Raw genomic sequence first — 7,586 nt, forward strand, 5'->3', positions numbered from 1 at the left:
ATTAATTTATGGTCCATCGACCGATTAATGGCAAAATTGATTGATGGACCACACGTCCTCGGATAGAAATGAAACTAGTTTCTATATGTTTAGCTAGTTCTCTTAATTATATCCATGCTCTTAAATATCAATTTGACTCAATATATTAAAAATATTTTTTTTTAACATGAATGTATTAAAAAAAAATTAATTCGTGTTAAAAAAATCATTGCTCTTGATATATTGAGTCAAATTAATGTTCAAGGACATGAATATAATTAAGAGAATAAGCTAACATATGAACTAGTTTCACATCAATCGGCTAATGGATCAAATGACCTCGGATTTACATGAAACTAGCTCTTAATGTGTTTGTCTACTTCTCCTGATTATACCCATGACATCAAATATCATTTTGACTCAATAAATTCAAAGTGGTAAATTTTTTAATACGAATTAAATTTTTCAAACATATATTTAAAAGATCACTGCTCTCAATATGTTAAGTCAAATTAATATTTAGGGGCATAAATATAATCAGTAGAACTAGTCGAACATATAAAAATTAATTTCATGTCAATCCGAGGACATTTAGTTCATCAACCGATTTTATCCAAAATCGACTGATAGACCAAATGATCTCAGATTGATATGAAATTATCTTCTATGTATTCGTCTACTTCTCCTGGTTATATTTATACACTCAAATATCAATTTGACTTAATAAATTGAGAACAACAATTTTTTGAACATAAATTTAATTTTTTAAATATATTTGTATTAAAAAAATTATTATTTTCAATATATTGGGTTGAATTAATGTTTGAGAGCATGCATATAATTAGGAGAACTAGCCGTATACATAAGAATTAATTTCATGTCAATCCGAAGATGTTTGGTCCATTAGCTAGTTTTGTCCAAATCCTATTGATAGATCAAATGATCTCAGATTGATATAAAATAACTCCTATATGTTCGTCTCCTCTTGATTATATTCATGCTCTCAAATATCATTTTAGCTCAATATACTGAAAATAATAGTTTAATAGCTCAATCATTTTAGCTCTTGTTTACATTCATGCTCTCGGATTGATTAATAGTTTCTATTTTAAGTTATTACTTTTCGATTTTATGCAAGTGTTAGTTTAAGAGCTCGAGAAGGGTTTGTGTTTTATTTTCAGGCTATTCAATCCCCTTCTAGCCGGTCGCCATGATCCAACAAATAGTATCAGAGCCAAGACGCTTCAGGAGGACTAATCGACAATCGAAGCAAAGATGGTCGGACCAAGCATCTACCCGTCGAAATTCGAAGGGGATTTCGCTACTTGGAAAAAGTGAATGCAGGTATTCTTTACAACTGATTTTGAATTAATTTTAATAATGGAATTTGGCTTTGTAGCTCCAGAGGGCAAAGAAAAATATCAATGAACGAAAAAAGGAACATGCTGACTACGTGGCGAACGACAAAGCAGAATACCATCTGCTAAGCGTTCTTCCGCCACAAGAAGTCAACCGGATCGGAACTACGACTCGGCAAAGGAACTTTGGGAGAAGTTCCTTGAGCTGCACGAAGGAACGTCCGAAGCCAAGCTCGCTAGACGAGATCTACTTCGTAATCAGTTCACCAGCCTGCGACTTGGGGAAGACGAGACAGTTGTGCATCTGCACTCGAGAATCAAAGAGATCATCACCGGACTGTCGAATCTCGAAGAAAAGGTAAGTAACTGAGATTCGCTAAGGTACACTTTAAATTCTTTTCCGAGAAATTCAAAATGGGTATCACTAGTAGATGCCTTTTACATTTCGAAAGATTTAGAAAAAATTACACTAGAAGAATTTTTCTCGACATTTGAAGTGCACGAATCAGAATGTGCAGGTACAAAGGAGCCTAAAAACAACGTCGCCCTCAAAGCATCGAGAGACGAACCTGAGTCGGAATCTTCTCTTGACGACGAGGAAATGGTAATGATGGTAAGACAGTTTAAAAAACTTTGTAAATCTAGAACTACTAACCATTCGCAGGGCAGAAAGAAAAGGATCATCCGCTGCTACCACTGCGACGAAGAAGGGCACGTCAAGGACAACTGCCCCAAGCTGAGAAACAAGGACAAGGATAAAGGTAAGAAACCCTGTCCAAAAGCGCAAGGTTCTAAAGGCGATGTGGGACGATACGTCGTCCGAATCGGAAGTCGAGGTATTCTCCGGACTCGCATTAATGGCGAGTCATCAAGACGACGACTGCGATTTAACCTCTTCCGAGATGAGCATCGAGAGCATCGATGAAGGGGGAGTTACGTCGGAAGAAAGCAACAGTTCAGGGGGAGACATGGACAATGAGATCGACAAGATAAGTGAGGTACGATCTCTTCCTCTCGATAAACTTTTTAAGTTTGTTAAGTTTCTAACTAAAGACTGCTGCAAATTAAAAAAATAAATTAAGAATTTAAAAATAATATTAGCTAAATCTTGCCCTTTAGAAGAATTAGATAAAGTTAAATTAGAAAATGAAGATTGAAATCATAAAATGAAAATTTTGAAAATTCAGTAGATAACTTGAAAAATCGTGTATGTTCATCTAATACAAATTTTAGAAGATTTAATAATTTAAATTGGTATTTTCGATATTATAAGGGACAGATTAAAAATATTTCAAAGAAATATGTCCCAAGAAATTTTTAGTTAATCCAGTAGACTGGAACATATATTGGGTTCCTAAGTCTTATTTGACTTGAGTTTTTAATCAGATTTAGAGCTTTCAGCGAGAAAATTAGACATTAAAATTTCTTTATGAGGCTTTGTCTAAGGAAGTAGTTGTTGTTCCAATAACCAAGAAGGTCTAGTGTCTCGTCATGACCTGGAAGTCAAAATATTGAAATAAAATGTTTAATTAACTTTCTAATAAAAGTATTAAGGTGGAAATTTAATAATGCTTTAAAAAGTCTTTTAAACAATTTTTTTACTTAGATTTTTTTTTTTAAACTAAAATTGCCTAAGTTAAAAGGTCCTCTGGAATTAGAAATTTATGCTTAGAAATTTTTTTTTGCATAAAACTTTTATATAAAAGTTAAAAGTTTTTTCTAAAATTTCTGCTTAAAATCTTTACTTAGAAAAATTTTAAAAAATAATAATAATAAATTTTTAAGTCAAGATTATTTTTACTTAAAAGTTTTTTTTTTAAACTTAGAACATTTTTTTTGCTTAAGTTACAAAATTCGTCTGAAAGTTATAAATTGTTTCGTAATTTTTTTTTTAAAAAAAAATCTCTAACTTAGAGTTTTTTTTTCACTTAGAATTTTTTAAGAAAGTTAGAATTTTTTTTAACCCTTAGATTTTTTTTGGAACCCCATTTTTTTGTGATCAAAGGGGGAGAAGGAAAAGTATAAGTCTAGGGAGAGGTAGACAATTTTCTATCTTTTTGCATTTAATTACAAATTTAGTTAGTTTATTTTCATGTCTATTTTACCCTATCTTAACTTGGGTTGCTCACATCAAAAAAGGAGAGATTGTTGGAATCCCAAGGTTATTTTGGTGTGATCAACAAATTAAGTTAGGTCCTGTATATTTTTAACCTTGTGTCTAAGTGTGTAGGAACTTAGGAGCACAAGTAGTCGAACGGAAAACACAACTAGCGAGAAGGACGACACGCGATGCGTCCGAGCGACGAGGTGCTGCGGAAGAGTGCACCGACGGATAAGAAGAAAGCGTACGATGATTCCAAAGGTTGAGAAATCAGAGCGGAAGAATATATATATATATATATATATATATATATATATTTCTGCATCTACCAAAAGATGATTAAAATTTATCAAAAAATATATATATATATATATATATATATATATATATATATATATATATATATATATATATATATATATATATATATATATATATATGCGTCTGGGGGAGTTCCAGTGAAAAGTTGATTAATCAATTTATCAATATTTAAATTCCAATAGATTATAATGAATTTTACTTGTACCGAGACATTCAAATAAAATCTATGGAGTTCTCTATATTTGTGCTACACTACAGTGTAAGTACTAAATTTTCTATCCATAGTTTGATCCAATTATAGGGTATTTATAAAAAAAAAAAATCTCTAAATGAGGTACATAATCATAAGATGTTGGACTTCTAGATTACTCAGGACCGGTAAAAAACTTTTATAGAATTATATCAATTACCTCATATTTATTATTACCTCGTTCATTTTTTTTTAGAGTTTATTTGCTCAACAATTATTATACGAAAATATTATAAATCTTCAATGACAAACAAATAAAAAGTGATAGCTCTCATGTGCCCAATATAATCCCGATGCATTTCACACATATTAAAAATCAATTTCATGATCTATTACAATAATACTACGTGTAAATACCAAATATATCCTACCATGGGACAAAGATTTACGAGTCAATATGTAGAGTATAAATTTTATGACCAATTGTACTAAATTTGATGATTACCATATGAGTAGATATTTGTTATATGACAATGTTACACATATAGAAGTAAAATGAGTATTTTTATTGTTTTGAATACATTTATTTTAAATTTTCAACCATAGAAAATTATCTTTCAAATGGGCCTATATATTTCTTTCTGTTTTTTTTTTCCCAAAATGATCTTGTAGCTTTGATACTACTTGTTTATTGCACCATCATCTAGTTAAGGGAAACTAATTAGTGGGAGTATATTGTTAAGAGTTTAAAATTTATAGGGCTGAATTTAAAATTTTTGTGAAACATTCAATTCTTCAAGTTTGCTAAACAAAATAAAGAAATAATTATTTTTTGGGCCAAAAAAAAATTAAAAGGGCATTCCTTTTTTTTAAAAAAAAAAAAATCAAAACAACATCTTATCATATTTTCTACCCAAAAAGATTCTTATTCTACAGTACAGGATAAATAAACCGATTTAACAAAATTACTATATATAAAGACTATTTTATCAATTTATTTAAAATATTTTAAACTCAATCAAAATTTCTTTAAATTTGAGATCATACATATTATAACTTGCACTAACTATAGATTTGGGGAGGATAGATCTTCTGGGTTGTGGATTAGAAAATGATCTATGTATTGTTTGATTTTAATAGATCCTATCTATTTAGGATCGATCAAAATCAAAGAAAATAGATCATCTCCTGGTCTATAAATTATGGATCAGAAGATTTCGACTGAACTCTAGGAGTATGATTCAATAATAAATATTAAGATAAGACCCTAGTAATTAGGAGGTTAAAACTCAATAGAAGATTTCATCATCTTTATAGTTTCATGCATTTGCTATTTGGCTTTTTCTATTTACCTCCCTTTTAATAATAGCGAACAGAAGAATTGTTAATATAGCACTTTCATATTTTTTGAAATCATGATCCTTTGTCCCAAGATTCTCGTGTCTCCGTGTTCCCTCACCAATCGGATGATCATGATATTTTCATGATGTACATTACATCCTTGAGATGTGATCCAACTTATTCGACGATAAGAAAATATTGAGACACGAGAATCTTAAACAGAGGATGATCTATATATTTTCATAGACAATTGCCAATTGATACATTGTGAAACATGTATATCAATTATGCTCCTAATAAATTTGTTCCAACTTGATTGAAATCACAACGGATGAAAAATTATTATATCAAAATATTCTTCGATAAAATTATTGAGATCAAAATTATTTTAATTTGCTCACAATCAATTTAACATGTTACAGAAGCTACAATACTACAATAGCCGCCACAGCAACATTAAAAGCCGGAATGAATTAAATCATTTTAAAGTATTTTTGATAAATTGATAAAAATTATTTTGATATATTAAAGTAGTTACGGCGGTACACACAAGATGAAATCCTCTGTCAAAAATCTACTGTTTCCATGTCCTATTTATTTATTTTTAAATATCTAATTGTGCTCATCAGATTTTACTTATATTATTTAGGAATTAGATTATAATATTAAATAAAAAAAATTTTAAATTGAAAAAAATATATGAAAAATGATATTTAAGGACAGTCCATACGCATTAAAAAAAATTTGATTTAAAATTTTTTATGTAGTTAATATTATAATTAATTTCTAAATTTTAAAGATAAAATTTAATTGTCATAATTAAAAATTATTTTTTTTTTTTGAAAAACTGAATGGACGAGAAGGATTCTCTTGGACGGAGGATCTTATCTAGGAAACGTACTCAAATGAAGATCATTTTTGGATTAAAAAATAGGACAATTTATCAAAAAGCACAGGTAAAATATTTAAATTTATTAAAAGACATACTCTATTTTGATATTTATCAAAGAATATATTTTTTTAAGTACATTTCCTATTTTGTCCTCATGATAATTTTACTTTTTCTACCATTTTCTTTTCTTCACTATATTTCTCTCTCTTCTATTTTTTTTATCAAGAACATATGGATAACATTAGTCAATTTTTTCATAATATTTTAATACATTTTAAGAATAAAAAATAAACAACGAATAACATATTTGAACTCCTTGTAATTTCAGAAATCCACTGGAACTAAAATGAGTGCAATCAGAGCTCTCTAAGTCGATCGGTGGATTTCGGTTAAAACCTATTGATGGACCTAGAGAGCTCCGATTGCACCCATTTCAATTTCTATGGATTTCTAAAATTGCAAGGAGTTCAAATATGATGTCCATTATTTATTTCGGCTTTTTATAGATGTTAACATACAAAATCAAAGAATCGATAAAAACACTCATGTTGGGCCTGATATGGAATCATATCAGGCCCAACGTGGGCCTGATATCATTCCATATCAGGCCCAACATGAGATTTTTTTCGCCGATTCTTTGATTTTGCATGTTAACAGCTATGAAAATCCGAAATAAATAATGGACACCATATTTGAACTCCTTGAGACATCAGAAATCCATAGGAACTGAAATGGGTTCAATCAGAGCTCTATAGGTCCATCAGTGAGTTTTGATCAAAACCCACTAATAGACCTAGAGAGCTCCAATTGAACTCATTTCAATTCCTATGGATTTCTGATGTCTCAAGGAGTTCAAATATGATGTTCATTATTTATTTCGGATTTTCATAACTGTTAACATGCAAAATCAAAGAATTGGCAAAAAACTACACGTTGGGCCTGATATGGAATCATATCAGGTCCACGTTGGGCCTGATATGATTCCATATCAGGCCCAACTTCTATATTGCAAAAATTTAATCTTTTTATTGTTGTAGATTTCAGTTTCTAGTATGTTTTCTTCCGCACAAGAATGTTGGTTGCTACTGGGAAAGCCTAACGGTTCCACTGTACAAAATTTTTGTACAAAGGTCTGAACCTTTTCCTAGCTACCATGTGTTCTTTTAAATTAAACTAGGATCACCTGCGGAACTTAACACGTTTGATCCTAAGTTTAACTTACTTGTTCTTTTAGGTTTAGACTTGGATCTCCTGCGGAACTTAACACGTTTGATCCAAATCCACCTATGTTATTAATTCCATTAAATATTAATTTCCAAAATTGGCTTCCAGGACTGCATGGCAAGACACATGACCTTCTTGGATTTGGGAGCAACCACCACCGCCTAGACAAAGTCTTTAAGG

The sequence above is a fragment of the Zingiber officinale genome, chromosome 4B (assembly GCF_018446385.1).
Source record: "Zingiber officinale cultivar Zhangliang chromosome 4B, Zo_v1.1, whole genome shotgun sequence".
Taxonomy (NCBI): domain Eukaryota; kingdom Viridiplantae; phylum Streptophyta; class Magnoliopsida; order Zingiberales; family Zingiberaceae; genus Zingiber; species Zingiber officinale.